Genomic DNA, 13,740 nt, shown 5'->3' on the forward strand with positions numbered 1-13,740 from the left:
ATTTTGGCCTCAGAGGAACTCCTGTTCTGTAACAGTACATGAAAATTTTGAATTCATGTGCATTTCCTGGGAAGAGAGTCCATAGATTCCAAGTTCTCAAAGGTGTCCAAGTCTAGAAAGTGGTTTTTGATTTCTTAATAACCCTGACTCTTAATTTTTTTAGGGGAGGTTGAGTTCTAACTAACAGTGTTCTGTTTTATTGAACTTAAAATTCAAGTGATAAAATACAGCATATTGCTATTTCCTGTTATGCACCTGGAATTAAGCTTAATAAATAAAACAATGTATTTTTTAGCCAGGTTATTCCATGAATCAATAATCCTGAGGTTCCTGAAAAACCTTTGCCGTCTAAAAGCTGGTCCAAATTAAATTACAAATTCCATTTACATCAAGATATATCATCCATAAAAAAGCCCCTCGTTATTTTATACATAATAGGGTTTATCTTGAAAAACAGATGGAAAGTTACCCAGAGGCAGGTGGTTCGTGTACACATTGGTTATCTAAGAAAAGGCAAGTTTGGCTTAATGAGGAAGTTTTATTCAGTTAAGATTGTGGGAGGACATTTTCCCCTTGAAACAAAGGCTTAATGTTGAAATATTAAAGCTTTCAAAAGAAAAGCTGCTTTAACAATAATGGTGAGTTTCGTCTGAGTGGAAGAAAAAAGGAAGAGTCCAGAGATGGACTAGATAAAATGTATGAAGAGCCTGACCAAAGTGTTGACACAATGAGGTAATGTGTTGACTTGAGGAAGAAAGAGCTTCTTGCTTGGTCAGTTTCATTCTTTTAAACTCTTTTTTCTCCTTGTTTCGTGTGATAACATGCAAACTTTATGGATTAAAAGGGCCAAAAATTTTTTTGGAAGATGTTATCATTCTGAGTTTATGTATGTAATTTTGGTCTTATTTCCTAAAGAACTTCCCCTACTTTATGTAATATTATGAATAATTTATTATTGACTGTCCTCTTGCTTAAAATAGATTTATCACAATAAACTAGTTGCTTGGTTACAGTTATCCTAAAATACACTGCACCATGTCAACATGTATGCATACGTATAGTACTACCCATTGGCAATTCTTGTCATTAGTACAGAAATATATATTGTTGTTGTTGACTGCCTTCGAGTCGAGTGTGACTCATAGTGACCCTATGAACAAAAGGCCTGAAGCCTACTACAACCATCTACATTTTTCAAAGTTCATAGAGTTTCTGCAAGCATGTTGTTGTATGGGAAGTGGATGCCGTACACACACACACACACACACACATATATAATCACACAAAGCACTTGGAAGTGAGTTTAATTTGTTTTATTATTTCTAATTCAATTGTTCTTTAACAACATTGCATGATTTCTTCTGCATTGGATGAGGAAAAACATAATAAAGCTGTTAGTCTTTCCTATTAGGGTTTTTTTTCTGGTTCTGCAGCATTTGCTCTCTATATAATAAAGAAATATAACAATATGCATAGGGACCTCTGGTGACCTAATTGAAAGAAGCAATGCTACAATCCTGAAGACACGTGGTTTGAGATCTCCACAGGAGAAGGACGGACAATCTCTTCCCATGCAATTAACTGCCTCTGAAAACCCATTGGAGGGTCAGCTATGGGTCGATTTCAACTTAACAACAATAATATGCATGCTGTGTGTGATATACAGTCAATGCTGACTATTTTGTGTTAAAACAAGAAGTGTTTCATGAGAGCATACTCTTTCAACCTGGGTTCAAATTTTTTTTCTACCATTTTGAAGGTTTTTAATCTTGGAAATTGCTTAAAGTTTCTGGGTCTCAGAACATTATCTGTAAAATGATGGAAATAACCAGTGCCTATTCCAGAATGTGTGAATTATTGGACGAGATAGTTACTATAACACACAAAATCTTGCCAAAAATGATTAAAAGATAAACTGGAGTTCTACGTCAAGAGATAACTGCCAGAAATTCAAGCTGGATTCAAAAGAGGCTGTGGAACAAGTAATGTATCATTATGCTCATCAGATGGATCTTGGTTGAAAGCAGAGAATATTAGAAAGATGTTTACTAGTGTGTTATTGGCTATGCAAAGCCATTCAACTGTGTAGATCATAATAAGTCATAATTATAATTTCAAAGCCCTTGATTATGCTAATTTGAAAGCCCTAAATTGTGCTAATGAGAAAACTATACAGGAAAGAAGTATCATTTGAAAAAAACAAGGAGATACTGCATAGTTTAAATTAGAAGTGTGTGTCAAAGTTGTATACTTCTGTACCTGTTCAATCTTTATGCTGAAAAATAACTCAAGCATACCACCAAAAGTTGTTATTGTTAGGTGTTATAGAATTGATTGAGTCATAGCAATTCACTGTTGTTGTTGTTAGGTGCCCATTGACATAACAACCCTTTGACAACAGATCTGAACCCTATCCTATCCTGTTCCATTCCCATCGTCTCTCACACACTTGAGCCCATTGCTAAAGTCACTATGTCAATTCATCTCTTTGAAGGACTTTGCTTCTTTCACTGACTCTACACCTTTCCAAGCATGATGTCACTTTCCAAGGAATAGTCTTTGCTAGCAACATGTCCAGGAGCTCTGGTGATCTAGAGGTAAAACATTACGCTATAATCCCAAAGGCACACAGTTTGAATCCAACAGCTTTGCAGTGGAGGATGGGCAATCTTTTCCTCTGTGATTTACTCCCTCTGAAAACCCAATGGGTTAGTTTGGACTTGATGACACAGAACAACAACAAAACAACATGCCCAAAGTATGTGATATGAAGCTTCACCATCTTTGCTTCCAAGGAGCATTCAAGCTGCAGTTTTTTTTGAGACATATCTGTTTGTTTTATTAGCAGTACATGAGCTATTCAGGTAAATGACTTATTATATATAAAGTACTGACTTTTTTTCACCTGACAATGTTTAACACATATCAGTTATTACAACTTATAAATGGAACTTAGTTCTTGATATCACTGTCTCCACTCTTCTTTAATGTATTTAAAATACCATTCTAATTTTGGAGTTTTGCTTCTTGATTTGAATCCATTCTTTACAATGAGAACTCATTTAAAGTTATTCCCTAGAAATTTCCAGACTCCTTAGTGCTCTCTCTTGCATACATAAGAAATGAGCAGATCTCTGCTTCCTTCTCAGGGCCTCATCCTCCATTCAGAGTCCTATATGAGATACTATTCTGACACTGCAGAAAAATAGACTTTATATTTTTTTATTCTAGATTTATTCAAAGGAGATATGTTCAACATACCTCTTGAACTTCCACCATAAACTCCTTTGATCAGATTTGGGCAAGAACAATTTTTAAGAGTTGCTTAAACTCTGAGAATTTTATATTATTTTTACTTCTCACTGGCCATCTCCATATAAATACTCAGAAAATAATTCACATTCAACAGATCCCAAATTAATTAATCATCTTCTCTTTGAAAGAATCTCTTCTCCCACCTCTCAGTTATCCTTCCTTTCCCACATATTGCATTAGGCTTTAAACTTCTTCCTCAACATTCTAATATAGGCTAGATTTCAAATTTTGTCAAACTTTCTCCACAGGATATAGGTAACCCAAAATGATCAGTTGAATTTGAAGGTTGTATGTTTGCAATAGAGTAGATGTGTAGGATTTTATGTTCCATTGCCTAATTCTAAGAGTATGTTGTTTTTGTTGTTAGGTGCCATCAAGTCGCCTGCAACTCATAATTATCCTATGTATGTGAGCTCTCAACCTTGTTGTATCCTGAGCCAATATCATCTCTGACACACCTAATCCCATTTCTCCAGTCACTGAGTCAATCCATCTCATCCTGGGTCTTCCTCTCCTGTGTTGTCCCTCCACCCTTCCAAGCATAATGTCCCACTCCAAGAACTGGTTCTTCCTGGCTGTGAGCCTAAAGTGTGTGAGACAGACATTTAAAATCCTTGCTTCAGGGAGCAGCCTGATTTCATCCTCTCTAAAACAGACCTCTTTATTCTCCTAAAAGTCCACGGTACGTTTAACACTCTTCTCAAGCACCATAACTCAAAAGCATCTATCCTTCTTCTATTATCCTTAGTTATTGTCCAGCTCTCAGATGCATAGCAAGTAGTCACAAAGATCATGGCCTGAATTAGGTGGACCTTAGCGTCCAGTCTGACATAATTGCTCTTCAATACTCTAGAGAGGTCTCTAACAGCAGACTTGCTCAATTAAATTTGTCTTTTGATTTTCTGACTTCTGGTGACAAGAGAGTTGATTTTGGAACCAGGCAAGGTGAAATTATCAGCAATCTCAATTGCTTCTCCATCCATCATGAGCTGCAAAAATTAATCCAATTGTAAGAATCTTTTTTTTTCTTGACATTGAGCTTCAATCCATATTAAAGACTATGGAAGTGAAAACAATAACAACAACAACAACAAAACAACAAAACTAACAAGACCCCAGGAATTGATGGAATATCAATTGACATATTTTAACAAACAGACGCTGCCTTAGACGTGCTCACCAGGTTATGCAAAAAAGTCTGGAGAATTGCCTGGTCAACTAACTGGAAGAGATTTGTATTTATTCCCATTCAAAAAAAGGTGACTCAATAGAATATGGAAATTATTGAACAATATTACTAATACCACAAAAAAGCAAGATCCTGCTGAAAATGGTAGAGAAATGACTGGAACAGTATACCAGCATAAGACTTCCAGGTGTGCAGGCTGGGTTTAGAAGAGGCCATGGCACTAGACACATGATAGCTAATGTCCGACAGATCTTAGATGAAAGCAGAGAGAACCAGAGAACTATCTGTCTGTTGACTATGTAAAGGCATTTGACTATGTGGGTCAAAACACATTGTGGCTATAAACAAAAGACCTAATGCCTTTCTATAATTGTCATCATTTCTCCAAGTTCATACAGTTTCCACTGGCATGTGGTTTAAGAAGTAGATGCCTCTCCAGCTTCCAAACCTGTTTTACATATGGGAGCTCCACCAAACACTGTCCACATTGAGAGACCATTATGGTATTTGATATTCCAATTGGACAAGGTTCAGCATCACAGCAAACCCTGATTAATTCAGTACAACCAATTGAAAAAGAGTGATGTATGAAGTAGAAGAATGTTCCTCCATATATAACGATGCTAGTATCGCTTAGCGGTGGTTAAGTGTCGTCAAGTTTACCCTATTAACAAAACCTGAACTCTGTTCTCTAACAAACATCATTTCTGTACTATTTTCTTGTAAATTGTTTATATAGAGGCACAAATTCTTTAAGTAATATTAAGGGAAAAGGTCATAGCACACCAACGTTTCATTTTTTCTTCTTTAAGAGACTGCCAAATCGAGAAATTTATAATCTGAAGAGGATAAAATCAATGAAAGGGATCTTCTAAAGATTAAATCCCTATGTGCATCAAAACATTTTCCCAACAGGATGAAAAGAAAACCTACTGACTGGGAACAAACATTTGGCAATACCATCTCACACAAAAGTCTGATAATGAACGTTTACAGAATACTCCTGGACCTCCACAAGAAAAAGGCTGATAACACAATTACAAAATAAGCAGAAGACATGGAAAGAATTTTTACAGAAGTAGATACTTAAATGGCCAACAGACATGTAAAGAAATGTTCAAAATTAATGGCAGTAAGAGAGATGCAAATAAAAACCACAATGAGATACCTTTTTATTCCAGTAGCAATAAGTGGCAAAGTTTAACACGACAGAAAGTAATAAATTTCAAGAAGGATGAGGTGAGATAGGAACTGTTATATAATGTTGATGGGATTATAAAATGGTACAACCACTCCGCAAGGCAGTTTGGCATATTTTCAGAAAGTCGAACATGGAAATTTCATATGACCCAGCTGTTCCACTGCTTGGAAAATATACTGAGAAAAAGAGAACTGAGGCACAAATGGAGATTTATACACCAATGTTCATAGCAGCATTATTCACCATCACAAGAATATGGAAACAGCTCCGATGTCCAACCACAATGGATTGAGAAATTATGGTACATTCACACAATAGAATACTACACAGCACACAGGAGCAATGATTTTGTAAATTACTATGTAACTTGGGAAGGACTGGACAGCATTATGCTGAGTGAACTAACTCAGTCTCATGAGGACAAATAACATATATGACCATTATTGTAGAATGAGTATCAGGATCCAAGGGGGAGGGAGAATGGGTAAAAACAGAGGGTTAAGAATGGGTGGGGAGGGGGGTTAATCATAGGGTCATACAATTTGGTAGATGGATGGCAATAAAGGAAATGGGAAAGATCCAGTGTGAGAAACAGTATGTTCAACCTTTGTAAATAAACCAGTATAAAATAAAAAAAAAAAATCCACCTTAGAGAAAACAAGCATATGTTTAAGAAGTAAGCAAATCTAAACATAAGAAGGTTAGACAAAGTCAACTCTTTTTTTTTCAATTTTTGTTTTCAATTTTTAATAGTGGATATTGGTATAAGTTTCATAGGTTAATGTGCTACATTGGCTCATTTAATTACTGAGGGATCCAAGAAAGTTAAAACCTTTAACAACAACAAAAACAGCTGCTGAGGTTGCTTATGTTCAACCAAATACCTCATGGGATTTGATTTCTTAGTTTAGAAGCTTAGGGTTATAATTATATCCCAATTAAATGGACTAATATGCATATTTTATGCTTCTGTTATATCTCTTAGTACCTTGTATAATGTCTCAAGTCTCGAAAGTTTGCAAGTGGCCATTGAAACAACAATAACTGATCTCTGTGTGAAGCAGCAGAGGAAGAGAGTCAGGAATGTTGTTGTTGTTGTTATGTGCTGTCAAGTCGCTTGCGACTCATAGCGACCCTATGTACAACAGCCCTAAACTCTGCTCTGTTCTGTGCCAATCTCACTGTCTCTAACACTCCCATCCTAATTATCCCAGTCACGGAATCAATCCACCTCATAGAGGGCCTTCCTCTCCTGCGCTGTCCCTCCACCCTCCCAAACATGATGTCCTTCTCCAAGGACCGGTCTCTCCTCACAACATGTTCAAAGTATGTTATATGGAGCCTCAGAATCCTTGCCTCCAAGGAGACACCTGGTTTAACCCTTTCAGGACAAATCTGTTTGTTTTCCTAGCAGTCCATGGTATTCTCAATACTCTTCTCCAGCACCACAGCTCAAAGGCATCAATTCTCTTTCTATCCTCCTTGGTCATTGTCCAACTCTCTGATGCATAACAAGTGATTGTGAAGACCATGGCCTGTATCAAATGCACCTTAGTCTCCAGAGAGACACCGTTGCTCTTCAGTACTTTGGAGAGGTCCCTAACAGCGGACGTTCCCATGGCAATGCGCCTCTTAATTTCCTGGCTACTGGTGCCAAGAGTGTTGACTGTAGAGCCAAGCAAACTACAGCTGTGTAAATGAAATGTGAGAGTATTTGCCTCCTTGAACCACTACTCCTTTTGCCATGGAAAAATTCTTAGAAGAATTAATAGTGCCTGGCTGTGGTTGTTGTTATGTGCCGTCGAGTCACTTGCGACTCATAGTGACCCTATGTACAACAGCCCTAAACTCTGCTCTGTACTGTGCCAATCGCACTGTCTCTGACACTCCCATCCAGATTATCCCAGTCATTGAGTCAATCCACCTCATAGAGGGCTTCCCCTCCTGTGCTGTCTCTCCACCCTCCCAAGAATGATGTCACTCTCCAAGGACTGGTCCCTCCTTACAACATGTCCAAAGTATGTTAGATGGAGCCTCAGAATCCTTGCCTCCAGGGAGCCACCCGGTTTAACTCTTTCCAGGATGAATCTGTTTGTTTTCCTAGCAGTCCATGGTACTCTTAATACCACACCACACCAGCACCACAGCTCAAAGGCATCAATTCTCCTTCTATCTTCCTTAATCACCGTCCAACTCTCTGAGTGCCAGCTATAGTTTTTGAATATTTTTATCAAAGATTGTTTGAAGGCACTGATCAAAAGGAATAAAATGCAAAACAGACTTTTGAATGTAAACCAGACTTTCTGGAGCCATGGAGCCTGAATGAACTCTGATACTGCTGCCTAAGATTATCTTTAAGCCTTAAACTGAAGCATCTCCTGAAATCTTCTTAAAACTATAGTTTAACTTTTTTTTACTATTTTACATATATTTTTTACTTTTTCAAATTAATTTTAATAAAAATTTACAGAGATTTTGGATTTCCATTAATTCATTGTTGCACTTTTCACCCTGCCCACCCTTTCCCCCCGACCCCCAGTTCACTCGTCTCTTTGAAAAGTAAAAGAAAAAATCCTTCATTGGTATACAATCCACCCCACCCCCCACACCCGGAGTACACTCCACTATGCAACCTTAATTCTGGACTCTTATGATAACCATAATACTCTATCATATGTCACTTTTAAACTGTTCTCTCCCTCATCTGTTTCAATACAGTATACATAATTAATCCAGTTTTTCTCTGTCTTACCCCCACCTGATGTCAGTCCCATTCTACAACAGTGGCACTATGCAGTATTTGTCTTTTTGTGACTGAGATATTTCATTCAGCAAAAACTATAGTTTAACATTAACTCGCAAAGAAAGTCTATCCCGAAAACTGGGCTCTTTTAAGGTTTATATGGGATCAAATTTACAACACCAAATTGAAGGGAATCATGAAATAAAGGAAGTATATTAGTGGAGTGATCAGTGATTCCACATGTAATCAGTGGATCAACATTAGTTGCACAATGAATGTTATCAGTATCACTGAATTATATTTGAAGAAACTGATACATTTATGTGCTCTTCTGTAAATACTCTTAAAGACAAAAATAAGATTTTTTAAAAATCCACTCAAAGAGAAGACATGCATCCAAGCCAAAAAAAAATCCACTCAAACTATCTTCCGACAATCACAAAAGATAACTTAGTAAAAATTAAATGAAGCAAATTCAAAATTTAAATGTAGTGTGCATTTTCTTAGAAGAAACAAATTTTTTGTGTTTGTGTGTGTGTGATCTCTATTTAATGTGAAAGTTGGACATTCAATCAACTATCTTATATCATTTACTTCTGTAGATGGGAAAAAAAATCAAACTTATCTAAGAGAAATTTTTATTATTTTTAGAGTTAAATGGAACTGTCAAATTTCTTAATAGCTTTATTTTTGCATAATTCTTTAAAAGAGACAAGCAAATCATCACTTAAAAAAATGTTTTGGATGAGGAAACCAGGTCAGAGAGGTCAAACAATTCCTCTGGAATCACATAACTCTGTGGCAGAGCATTGGATCAAAGATCAGAAAACCTGGCATAAAGTCTTCTCACAGAGTGTCTTCTATTTTGAAAGCAAAAGCCTTTGACCTCATATGAGTCACTACCAAAGTGCCTTAAACCTGGAATATGATAAGAGCTTTCAAAATTTAAACAAATTACAGCCCTAAAGAATAGCCACAACTTTGTCAAACCACCAAATAGTTGGCAGCTCTTTCTTTACACTTCGGGGTTTTCTTACTGGAGTTCAACTTCAGGTTAGTCAAGAGGCTAAAAGGACTATGCTTTATATTATGATGTTCTTTCTCAGGAGATCTCCTGTCCACAGAATTATTCAAACTTATCAGTCAGATACCATTCTAGTCAAGAGCATAGCATTCCCAAATGGGTGAAGTGTGATGATTTGGTTGGTTTTGTAAACTAGAGCTTTTTTTCTGATGCAGATTTGAATCCATTTCACTAGATGATAAGCTGCTTTAGAACAAACCTAATTCATGCTCAGCTCTGCATTCCTAAGGCCTAAAGCAATTTCTGAACTACAGAGTAAAATAAAGAATTTCGCATGGATGTTCTGCTGGAGCATCTTCAGTCTTGGATTCCTTATATTCCATAGCCCATCTTACTGACATTGAGGATTATGGGGGAAAATTACTGAGTCCATCTTAAGATTCCTTTGGACACTTAGATCCATTGATAAGTAGACTGGTATATGAGTTGTCTAATGCCATAATAATTCTAAAGATAAATAAACATAATAATGCTGCAGACAAGTTTTTGGCCATGAGTTTAAGGATTATCTATTTGGTTATAGAGATCTAAACTAGAATACACAGAGCTCATTCATACATGTGTCACCATGCAGGTCTCTTCTGAGCTTAACTTAACTTTTTCACTTGTCTGATGTCTATCTAGGGTTTCAAGAAGCTGTGCTGCAATCCCGAAGGCATGTGATTCGTGGCCACCAGCTTCTCCATGAGTAAAAGATGGGCAATCTCCTTCTCTGTGATTAACTGCCTCTGAAAACCTGGAGAGTGTCAGCTACGGGTCGGTTCTGACTACAGTACACAACAATATTCACAATGTCTACCTGGCCAACTCTGAACAATTGGACCAGATTTGTCATCTAACAATGTTACTTTAGCAGAGTCAGAGGAGAAATACAGATTTCCTCCCATCTTCCCTTACTATTGAGGGAGGTAGATAAGTGAGAAAGAAGGAAGATGAAAGACAATAAGTCAAGGCTAAGCCTCAAAACTGGTCCACTGTCACCTCAACCATACTCAGTTGCCCAAAATAAGTCACAGATTTAGCCTAGTTCAAAAGATGGGAAAACAGATTCTACTTCTTGGTGGAAAAAGTTTAAAAAGCAACTTTTATTAATATGAAATACATCAAAATACATAGATACAGGGAGGGAAATATGAAAACTTAGAACTGCCTTTATAATCACTATATATTAGAGCCTAAAGTTCAGCATTTCATATATCTTTTTCTGTGAATGAGTCACTTTGTAAAAGTGATCTCCACCTTCTCTCTCAAGGATGTCACTTTATGGACTAATATTCCTTTGACTCAAACTCAAAAGTATTTTCAATTGCCTCATGTGCATGGGATAGCTGGACACTAAATGAAGACTATTAAAAAAGAACTGTGCCTTTTAATTGTGATATTGTTGATAAATAGGAATATACCAAAAACTGACAAAAATAATACACAAAAAAAGGTATATTGGTGGATTCAAAACACTCCTTTGAGGAAAAAGTGAGATTTCTTCTCACACATTTTGACCATTTTATTAGTATACTCCAGTCCTTTGATAATGTTTTCATGCTTGCTGAAGTAAAAGATCAGCAAAAAATAAGAAAATCCTTAATGAACTGGATTGGCACAGTAGTTGCAGCAATGAGTTTAAGCACAGCTGAAGAATGTGAGGATGGTACAGAATTGGACAAGGTTTCCTTCTACTATACATAGAATCTATTGAATTAGTATGAGCTGCTTAGCATCTAACAAAACAAAAACTAGTCATAGAGTGGTGTACCTGGATAATAGAAATAGTTAATGGTTCAACTACCAGTTGAAAGTTGGTGGCCCAAATATAACCAGTTGTTGTGGATATGTATTGTTGAGTCAGAATCAACTCATAGCCGAACCTAGAGTGGGTTTCCAGAGGCAGTTTCTCTCACGGAGAAACTGGTAGATTTGAACTACATACCTATGGGATTGCAATGCAGTTTCTTACCACTAGATCAGTAGAGCTCCCTAAATTTATTTAGTACATAGCAAAAATTAAACTAAGTAAGCACTTCCTTATTGAATAAAATACAAAAAAGGAGAAATTATTCAAACACATTGTACCTTTGAAGTTATTCCATTTGGATTATAAAGACTATACAAATTCTTAAAAATATTTTCCTCAAAAGAGAGGCCTGGCCTTCTACTTTTGAAAAGTCACAAACTTAATACCCCATGACACAGTTCTACACTTTGTACATGAGGTTAACATGAGAGGGAGCCAATTCAACTGTAACCAACAAGAGTAATAGAAAAAGTCCAGGCAGTCACCTAGCAGAATATGTGTCCACCTGTCAGAATAGGTTTCAAGGTGACCGCCAATCAGCATGACTTTGTGTGTGACTGAACACTATCTTTCCATTTCCCACAAGGGAAATCTCTTAAAAGCACTGTTTTTAGAGAAAATATTTTCCGTTCTTGTGAAATACTTGAAGCAACATATATTTAGAGTCCATGAACCACCTGGAATTCTGTATAATGTTGAATGTGCTCATAAATGCATTAGAAAGAGGTCTGCAGTTAACCAAAATCCTAAAAATAAAAAAAAAAAAAGTCCATGACCCAAAAAAGTTAAGGACAACTACTTCTTTGGATTATACTGATAAATAAATTAGTACACTAAAATACTAGGGAGCAGAGCAGACTTCACTCTCTAATAGAGCACTTTTGGATTCCCTAATACAGTAAATAATAGATGTAGCTTGGGAACATTTGGGGCACCATAAAGAGCATCTAACCAGGTAAATCTGTAGGACTGAGTCTAATATGTCTGCAGAGAGGTTTTGTAGGAGGGCCACCAGCAAGAGAAAACCTCATTAGCCTTCTAAATATTTCCAGCTTGATAATATTTCATAGTGATGTCAGCTTAGAAGGAAACTAGGTACACATATAAATACACATTCCTCCCTTATCCTAGATTTTTATTAGTTGTTATTAGTTGGTTATTGAGTAGTTTGCTTGGGAAAGGGGAACTAGACCATGAGGATGGTTATGACAAAACGAGAGAAGAAAAACAACCCAGAGAGGACTTGAATCTTTTAAAGTGAACTAATTACAGTATTTCCTGTTCTATGCAAGAGGCCTTTGTGGCACAAACCATTAATTATTTGTCTGCTAACTGAAACGTTGGTGATTTCACTGTGTCAGCAAGAGAAAATCCCTCCGATCTGCTTTCATAAAGATTAACCAAAAATCTCAAACCCACTGAATGATGGCAAATCAGAATTGTGACCCATTTTCCCAAAAATGTAGATTTTATAGAAGGAAACTGTGTCTTACTCCTGCACAAGTGATGAGTTTGAATCTCTAACCTTTCATTAACATTTGTTAATGAGCAGGAATTGACATGAAAGTATTTAACAACTGTTCCACATAGAGAATTTAAACAATTCTTATCGTTATACTCAATGTAGTAATGTGCAACTACAGTACGATAATGTCTTCTATTGATTTTTATTGCGATGAAGAAAGACCTTGAGATTGTAAAGACTTCATGCATGTCTTAGTCCAAGATAGCGACTCTTCTTCTCTACCTACATGAGGTGGCCAAACCTGCATGGCTTGAGGCCAGTGCAGACACACGGCTGTTTGGTAAGTTTTCTTTTGTTTTCTTTTGTGTGTGTATGTGTGTGTGACATAGAGAATATAGAAGGGAAGAAGCATTTTTGATGATGAATATTTTGAGGAGAAGGAATGAAATGTTTGGTGACTTAAGATTAGTTTTAGAGGTAACAAGTTGGCTAGCCTTTTATAAAACACATTTCCCATCTATCAGTGTTTACTTTTACCTTGATTTTTATTTCCCAATATTTGAGTCACTTTTGGCTTATACTTAATTTTTGGTAGCTTTTTGGGAGTCACACTGCTAACTCAAAGGCCACAACTTCGTGGAAGTTCAAATTCACCAGCAGCTTCACAGATGGACACTCTATTGTTTTGTGATTTACAGCCTTGAAGACACACTGGAGAATAAGCTATGACTTGGTTCTAATTCAAAAGTAAAGAGGGGTTTTTTTGTTCGTTTTTTTGTTTTGTTTTGTTTTTTAATAAGACGTATCATATCCATACGGTTACAAGGAAGTCCAGTGAATACCACTATCATTAAGATATATGCACCAACAACCAGAGCCAAAGAAGAAGAAATAGATGATTTCTACCAACTTTTACAGTCGGAGATAGATCGAACATGCAATCAAGATGCA

This window comes from Elephantulus edwardii, unplaced genomic scaffold, assembly GCF_000299155.1.
Source record: "Elephantulus edwardii isolate Elephantulus edwardi_28Jun2011 unplaced genomic scaffold, EleEdw1.0 scaffold00034, whole genome shotgun sequence".
NCBI classification, from domain to species: domain Eukaryota; kingdom Metazoa; phylum Chordata; class Mammalia; order Macroscelidea; family Macroscelididae; genus Elephantulus; species Elephantulus edwardii.